At 45.2% G+C, this 9,118-nt stretch overlaps 1 long non-coding RNA gene across 2 annotated transcripts; it reads right to left on the bottom strand.

Annotated features, from left to right (window-relative positions):
* Window positions 1-541: 541 nt before the first annotated feature.
* LOC107663498 (uncharacterized) lies at window positions 542-7,830 on the bottom strand. 2 transcript variants are annotated; one of them, XR_001631341.1, is made up of 5 exons: window positions 7,778-7,830; window positions 2,095-2,162; window positions 1,564-1,596; window positions 717-807; window positions 542-641 (listed from the first exon to the last, which is right to left on the bottom strand). It is a non-coding gene; the product is annotated as an uncharacterized LOC107663498 (long non-coding RNA). The 2 variants fall into 2 exon arrangements; XR_001631340.1 differs by having other exon boundaries at window positions 2,098-2,162.
* Window positions 7,831-9,118: the final 1,288 nt, after the last annotated feature.

The raw sequence follows: 9,118 nt of genomic DNA, 5'->3' as shown, positions 1-9,118 counted from the left end.
GGCGCCGGGTGATGGTCATGATCGCTGCCTCTCGTGTCTGGGCATTAAGCACTTTGAGGCGGCTTTCGTGGATGAGTCATGCTCCCATTGCGGGAGTATGACCATCTCGGAGCTGTCAGGCTGGACCCTCAAAAAGGGTACCACCTGTATCTTCCGAGGCTCCCCCCGACAATCGGATGTCGATTACTGCATCGGAGGGTGAGCCAGACTTTTCTGGAGAGGAAGATCGTCAGCGCTGCCGCCCTCTGGACGGCCAGCGTTGCCGGATTCGGATCACTGCCAGAAACCGCCCCAGTGGCTCATCCTCCCTCACCACCCTTGATGGGGGTCCAGCGCGGGCATACACGGGAGTTCCCCAGGTGGAGCGGTAGGCCTGTAGACACTCGTCGGCTCTCATCGGCAGTGCTTATACGGCCTGTGGAGAAGCTGCTTCCGCCTTAGACGCTTTGGTGTTGTTGCAAGTGCACCAGGCCAAGGCACTGAGGGACTTACTTGCACGAGGGTGGTCACGACCCGGAAGTTCTCAAGGAACTCTTGCATTTATTAGAGAGCTTTTTCCTACTCCTGTTCTTCCAAAAACCCCTATGGTTGCCTTCATTTTGCTGTCTTTATCAATTTTATTTAGCTTTGAAACGGCATCTCTGTGTACAAAGAAATGAGTGGATGTCATTGACACTGTTTTCAAAATGAAATGCAAAATAATTTTAAACACTTACACAATGTCGGGTTTTAATGCATTTGTTGTGGTCTGAATTTGGGCCATAACTCTTTCAATGATCTGCTTTGCTTTGTTTCTTATCTCCATATCTGTGTTCCGTGAAAAAAAAAAAAATTATAACAGGAATTATTAACGTCTACCCCTGCCATTTACACTGTCAGAAAAAAATGTGCAAAATTTGTACCTTTAAGGTTACAATCGCTTATCATTGGGGCAATACCCTTAAAAAGACATCTTTGTACCTTTTTTGCCCCTAAGAGGTAGTATATTAGAGTTGCAACATGTACCTTAAAGTACTACTTTGAACCTTTTGGGGGTAAATAAGGTACAGAAGATGTCCTTCTAAGGGTACTGCCCCAGTGACAAGGTAAAGGTACAAATTTAGCTAATTTTTTTTCTGACAGTGTACCATCTTGCCAGCATCGGCAGTCAACACATGCATCCTACTTTAAACATAACTATAAACATAAGTGTACATGCATGTTATAGAAAAAAAGAGAGAAAAAAATCAGGAAAATAGCCACTGATGGCGGTCAGCCTTTTTCCTTGGATCACACTTCTGTGTGATACATATCGTAACTACTATTGCTATGAATTTGAAAAGTCTTGAATGAACTTAATGCCATTTCCCATAGTCTGAACAATGTATTTTTACTCTTATGTATTTTTGTACAATTAGTGTCAGAATTGACTTACCTGTAGTCATCAGTGACTGTGCAGTGATATCTGGAGACTCGTTACGTTTTCTTTTAATACCTGTTAGAGAATTCATAATAATCAACAATTTCCTGAATGACAAACTTTACTGGGAGCTAGCAAACAATTATAATAACCAGATTTCATACCATGACTAATGACTGTGGTTTGGGAGGAAAAGCCTAAAAGGAAAAAACATTTCACATTAAAGACTCTTATAATTTCTTTAATCATTTTTAATAATTTCTCCTGTAGATGATGTCCAGACACTAGATGCAGCATTTGAAGATTATACAAATGATGTTCAAGACTGCAAATTTGCAGAAATTTCCACCACCAAGCTAGGTTTTTTGCAATGATCTCTCCACCTTTTTGCTTCTTGCCATAGTCGCCTTGAGCTCTCACAGACAGTATATATTAGGATATCATTTTATCAAATGTTGCTTTAAATGGAACCACTCAATGAGGAGCTTATAAAATTTAAGACATTAGTGCTGCAATATGTTTCTGTAAAGCTGCTTTGAAACAATGTGCATTATAAAAAGCACTATATAAATAAATCTGACTTGATTCCTAATAACATTCAGACTAGAAGATCTGTACTCTGGTAGCTACAACAATTCTTTGTTCTAGTCAAAGCTCAAAAGACATTAAATTCACTCATTATTATAACATTTTACCACCAGTGAATATTCCTGACCGCAGTGGAGAGTTTTGTCTTTCAAGACATCCAAAAGATGTAGAGGGTCTAAAAAAAAAAATAAAATATTACCAACAAACTTGAAAATAAGTTATACATTTTTAAATTTATAGTATGTATTTGCTGATGTTCTCAAAAACTTTCAATAGATCTATTGTCCCAAATAAAGAAACCTGGTTAACGCATAATTGTGACCCTGGACCACAAAACCAGTTCTTGAGATGTTATACATCATCTGAAAGCTGAATAAATAAGCTTTCCATTGATGTATGGTTTGTTATGATATGACAATATACTGAGAATACTGAGAAAATCGCCTTTAAAGTTGTCCAAATGACGTTCTTAGCAATGCATATTACTAATCAAAAATTAAGTTATATATGATATATTTACAGTAGGAAATTTACAAAATATCTTCATGGTACATGTTCTTCACTTAATATCCTAATGATTTTTGGCATAAAAGAACAATCGATAATTTTGACCCATACAATGTTTTTTTTGGCTATTTGTGTGTGTGTGGTGTGGCTACCGTGCTAATGCTGTCCATATCGTTATGTTCTTAACACTGCTTATGATAACATACAGGCTTATGCTCTGATTAAACGGTGGAGTATTTAAACAGGTGTAGATGTGTTGGCCTATCTTGATAACAGATGCATTTTAGGCTAGGCCCACCTGATTTTCTCTGGGCTCACCCACATTGTGATTCCTGGCTACGCTAGTGGTATCCTCTACACAAGGTGTTTCACAGCAGCACCTTGATATCAATTTGATGTCAAATATTAGTTTCCTTTCAGTCGGTCACATTCGACATCACGTCGGAATGTACCGACGAATTGGGATGTCGCCTGAGTGCCCTATCATCTTCGAGTGTAAACTAAACAAGCCAGTGCATATTGGCGTGCAAGATATGTATCTCACACTCCGCCCTGCAGCACGGGTATAAATGCAGGAGCGAGTGCAATGCACATTCAGCTTTTCACTTCGGAGCCGAGCGGTTCTATTGTTCTGCTCTGCCTGTCGTCTGAAGAGTATTCTGACGAGTCAACGAGCGCTCTGGGGAAGATGCTTCTTCAGCACTGGTGTTCGTGTGACAGCGCTGCAGTGGTGGTTTCCCCTGTGCGATCGTTGCCTCACGTGTTTGGGCATTAAGCACGCTGAGGCTGCTTTCATGGATGAGTCATGCTCTCACTGCGGTAGGATGACCATCTCGGCATTGCAGTCAAGACTCCAATACCTCAGGAGAGGTGGAGTCCCCTTACCTATGCCCCGATCTAGTTCTTCTTCTGCACCGCAGAAGAGGGCTACTTCGGTGAATAGACAGGGTGACCTGAGGGTTTCAGTGGGGGTAAACCTGCAGAGTGAATCTTCGTGGGCCCCCATTCCTCTAGCACGCCGCAAGCTGTGGAGCTTCAGGGTGAACGTGCCGGTTCTTCTTATGAGGGACCAGCCGTTTCATTCGGTGCTGCTCCGGATGACCAGATGTCGATTGCGGCATCGGAGGGTGAGCTGGGGCCTCATTTATAAAGCATGCATACGCTCAGATTTGATCTTAGAGTGTGCGTACACTTAAATCCATGCCAGCGCTCAAATTTGTACAACTATGTTTTTGATGTGGAAAAGTGCTTAGCATCATGTCAGGGTCTGAGCAGACGTACGCACTTTTTCTTGTCGGAGTACTGCAGGTTTTTGGAAATGTAAGCTGTTTTTGCAACCCGCTGTTCTAAATTAAAGAATTTTGATGATGACTGTGATATTTCACATATTAATGACATTAGGAGTCGTTTACAAGGCAGAGAGCTGAAACTATTAATTTACGCGCAAGTTCAAGATCATTTGCAATTCATAAATTTCACATCTGAAAGAAACGAGTATGTCCGTTTTCTGCATGTACATTCATTCTATGAATCACATGTACGCATATTTGAGAAATGATCGTAAGATAAAATTTAGGATGGTTTCTGCGCAACATTTTATAAATGAGGCCTCTGGAGTCTGGGGATGAGGACTCGGCTGCGTTGCCCCCTTCGGGGAGAGTAGCGTTGTCGAGCCTGACCCAGAATTGACAGCTATGCTTTCCCGGGCCATTGGGAGCCACTGTGTCCCGAGCTGTCGAGGTTAGACAACTGGTGTCTCGGGGCGGCCCGGGCTGGTTCTCAGCCCCCCGACCCTGTGCCATTCTTCCCGGAAGTGTGTGAGGAGATGACTAGGTCGTGGACGGCACCTTTTTCTGCCCGAAACCCATCTAGCGCCTCCTCCTCCTCCCTCACTACCCTCGATGGCGGGGTGGCCAGGGGATACGCGGCGATGCCCCTGATGGAGCGCGCGGTTGCAATGCAATTGTGTCCGAGGAGCGCTTCCACCTGGAGGGGTAACCCACGTCTCCCATCCGAGGCCTGTAAGTTCTCGTCCGTTCTTACGGCCAAGGCTTACGAAGCCACTGGATAGGCTGCCTCCGCCCAGCACGCCATGGCACTCCTGCAGGTATATCAGGCCAAGGCCCTAAAGGAGTTGCACGAGGATACCTAAAGGAGTTGCACGGACCTCACCTTATGAGCGACGAAAGTCACTGCGCGCTCCCTTGGTCAGACGATGGCCACATTGGTGGTACAGGAACGCCATCTCTGGCTGAACCTGGCGGATATGCGGTAGACCAACAAATATCATTTTCTCGACTCCCCTATCTCCCAGGCTGGCCTATTCGGCGATGCAGTCGAGAGCCTAGCCTCCGTCTGCTTCTGGGCAGCTGAGAACTGTTGGGCAATCAAGCACATCTTGCCCCAGTGGCCTGCTGCTGCTTTCACCCCGTTGCCGGCTGCAGCCGATCCGCATGCTCGTCGCACACAACCCCCCCCCCAGCGCTGGCCTACCCAAACCATCAAAAAAAGAGCAGTTTCCACTGTCTAGAGGGAGCGGATGACACTGTGTCACGCAATGCCTGGCCAGCCTTATTCCCCTCTTCTATCACTATGGGCAGCAGGGCCCGGTTCGAACATGCCATACCTTCTCCCATGCCCCCTACCCAACCACGGAGCCAGGTAGGTGTTGCACCGCACACCCAGCCCTTTCTTCATTGTACCCAAGAAAGGCGGTGGGTTACGACCAATCTTGGACCTGCGAGTTTTGAACCGGGCCCTTCACGTACTTGCGTACTTTCATGTCTCAATTCTCCCTCGGCACAGGCTGTTTCTCCGCTTTGTGTTAGAGGGACGGGCATATCAGTACAAGGGCTGTTCCTGTCGCCCGGCGTCTTTATGAAGGTTGCGGAGACGGCCCTTGTTCCTATGAGAGAACACGGCGTTCGCATTCTCATTCTCTACGAGGCGTGCCTATACCTTGAAGTGGAACCTGTTAGTTGAATGGTGCTCTTCTCAACGTGAAGACCCCTGGAGATGCCCAATCAGAGCTGTGCTTTCATTCCTCCAGGAGAGGTTGGAGCGAAGGCTGTCTCCCTCCACCCTAAAAGTGTAAGTTGCCGCAATTGCCGCACATCACGATCCTGTAGACGGTGAGTCTTTGGGGAAGCATGACCTGATCATCAGGTTTCTGAGGGGCGCAAAGAGATTAAATCCTCCTCGCCCTAACTCTGTACCCTCTTGGGATCTCCCTCTGGTGCTTGCTGCATTGCAGAGGGCTCCCTTTGAGCCGTTGCAGTCTGCAGAGAACTCTGTTGATAAAGACAGTGCTCTTTACTGTGCTGGCTTCCATCAAGAGGGTAGGGGACCTGCATGCATTTTCGGTCAACGAATCGTGCCTGGAACTTGGGCCGGCCAACTCTGACATTATCCTGAGACCCCGGCCCGGGTATGTGCCCAAGGGTCCCACCACGCCTTTCAGGGTCCAGGTGGTGAACCTACAAGCACTGCCCTCGGGGGAGGCAGACCCGGCCCTAGCTTTGCACTATATGTGGACCGTACACAGAGCTTTAGGACCTAAGAGCAGCTCTTCATCTGTTACGGAGGCCAGCAGAAGGGAAAGACCGTCTCCAAGCAGAGGCTGGCCCACTGGATAGTGGATGCCATCGTCTTGGCATATCAAACCCAAGGCGTGCCGTGCCCACTCGGGTTGAGAGCACACTCGACGAGGAGTGTTGCTTCTTCTTGGGTGTTGGCACACGGTGCCTCGCTGACAGATATATGTAGAGCTGCGGGCTGGGCAACACCAAACATGTTTGCTAGGGTTTATAGCCTTCGTGTAGAGCCAGTGTCCTCTCGTGTACTCGCCTCAAGTAGCCAGTGAACCAGAGAGACTGCTCGGTGTATCACTTGTTGTGCCCTCTCCTCCACGGGCTAGACATGTGCACTTATTCTGCTCTTTAGTTCAGTTCCCCACAAGGCGAACCCTGTTAACTTCCTCCATCATCTTTGGCAGCCGGACGGACGGAACGTCTGGCACTAACCCTACCACTTGTAAGTACGCCTGTTGGTTGACCCCTGTGCTAGGCTAGGTGTCCATATCTTGTGATCCCCACGGCGATCCCATGTGTGTATTCTTCCATGGTACGGTTCCCCTCTTGGTGAGCCAGTGTCTTTCCATTGGCAGACTACATTCTGCCATCCCTGCTGGTGTTGACTCCATCCTAACTGGTACGGAGCCACCTCAGAGACATTCCATTTGTTGTACTGGCCTTTATGCCCAGTCCATATGTGTAATCTCCACATGATACCTCCCTATGGGCAGGATGTGGATTCTGCAGCGTTCCTGGAAAGGGTTCACTTTCCCAGTGTTATCCAATAAGTCTTACTGTATGAGTCTAGAGGAACAACAGTAATAAACTCACTCCACGTAAGCCCTGTCCTATCTTCCACCCCAGTTGCTGCGGGGGAACCAGGTGGCTTACTAGTGGTGCTAGAAGGGGCAGCAATAGTGGTGCTTTGTTAGGGATCTGAATTCGTCGGTACGTTCCAACGTGATGTCGAACGTGACCGACTGAAAGGGAACGTCTTGGTTACGTATGTAACCAACGTTTCCTGAAGGAGGGAATGGAGACGTCACGTCACGTCGCCACAGTTCTTGTATCACCACGGGGTGCCGGGTCACTGGCTCGGCTTCTCAGCGGAAACCTGAATGTGCGTTGCTTCCGCATTTATACCCGCGCTGCGGGGTGGAGTGCGAGATGCATATCTCGCACACCAATATGCATTGGCTCGTTTAGTTTACACTCGAAGATGATAGGGCTCTCAGGCGAGATCCCAATTCATCGGTACGTTCCAACGTGACGTCTCCGTTCCCTCCTTGAGGGAATGGGGGTTACATACGTAACCGAGACGTTATTGATGACGATGCTGTAACATCATTTTAAATTCAGTTTGGATAGCGATTTCTTCCAGTGGTAATTTTGGTGAAAATAAGAAGTTAATCCCACACTGAAATTGGTTTAATGTATATGTGGGCCAATATATTTGATGTTCAATTTACATCAAATAAACGTCATTTCAAGTTTTTGACATCAATAGTTTGCATATTTGACCTGTTTTTTATGTAAATTTGATGTCTTTTCAACATCAATTGCCCAATGGGCCGTGCTTGGACCCTGATGATCGCCGCTTGCGGCTATATTTTTACTTTAAAATTGTATGCAATGAATGTAATGTACATAATGAATTGTGATTATTATTACTACTATTATTAATACTATAACATGAAGTCTAATTACTTACGGTTCAGTCTGCTGTCTGAGTGCTTCCCTCTCTTTAGCCTGCTCAAAAGTGGCTATAACAAGATATGCAAATATTTTATATTATTTAAGTATTTCTTGATTAATAAAGTAGTCAGATTTATAAATTTGCCTCATAATAAAAAAAAATACAATATGCTGTACATGACATACAGGTGCATCTCAATAAATTAGAATGTCGTGGAAAAGTTCATTTATTTCAGTAATTCAACTCAAATTGTCAAACTCGTGTATTAAATAAATTCAATGCACACAGACTGAAGTAGTTTAAGTCTTTGGTTCTTTTAATTGTGATGATTTTGGCTCACATTTAACAAAAACCCACCAATTCACTATCTCAACAAATTAGAATACTTCATAAGAGCACTTTTAGTGAAAAAACATTTTTAGTGAATTGTTGGCCTTCTGGAAAGTATGTTCTCTCCTTAGCCCAGGTAAGACGCCTCTGACGTTGTCTGTGGTTCAGGAGTGGCTTAGCAAGAGGAATACGACAACTGTAGCCAAATTCCTTGACGCGTCTGTGTGTGGTGGCTCTTGATGCCTTGACCCCAGCCTCAGTCCATTCCTTGTGAAGTTCACTCAAATTCTTGAATCGATTTTGCTTGACAATCCTCATAAGGCTGCGGTTCTCTCGGTTGGTTGTGCATCTTTTTCTTCCACACTTTTTCCTTCCACTCAACTTTCTGTTAACATGCTTGGATACAGCACTCTGTGAACAGCCAGCTTCTTTGGCAATGAATGTTTGTGGCTTACCCTCCTTGTGAAGGGTGTCAATGATTGTCTTCTGGACAACTGTCAGATCAGCAGTCTTCCCCATGATTGTGTAGCCTAGTGAACCAAACTGAGAGACCATTTTGAAGGCTCAGGAAACCTTTGCAGGTGTTTTGAGTTGATTAGCTGATTGGCATGTCACCATATTCTAATTTGTTGAGATAGTGAATTGGTGGGTTTTTGTTAAATGTGAGCCAAAATCATCACAATTAAAAGAACCAAAGACTTAAACTACTTCAGTCTGTGTGCACTGAATTTATTTAATACACGAGTTTCACAATTTGAGTTGAATTACTGAAATAAATGAATTTTTCCACGACATTCTAATTTATTGAGATGCACCTGTATATTGTCTGTGAGAAAGCTCGAGGCGACTATGGCAAGAAGCAAAAAGGTGGAGAGATCATTGCAAAAAACCTAGCTTGGTGGTGGAAATTTCTGCAAATTTGCAGTCTTGAACATCATTTGTATAATCTTTAAATGCTGCATCTAGTGTCTGGACATCATCTACAGGAGAAATTATTAAAAATGATTAAAGAAATTATAAGAGTCT

This window comes from Sinocyclocheilus anshuiensis, unplaced genomic scaffold (genome assembly GCF_001515605.1).
Source record: "Sinocyclocheilus anshuiensis isolate Anshui unplaced genomic scaffold, SAMN03320099.WGS_v1.1 scaffold16243, whole genome shotgun sequence".
Classification (NCBI taxonomy): Eukaryota; Metazoa; Chordata; class Actinopteri; order Cypriniformes; family Cyprinidae; genus Sinocyclocheilus; species Sinocyclocheilus anshuiensis.
Note: the sequence above shows the minus strand (reverse complement) of the source record. Positions and strands in the feature narration are given on the sequence as shown.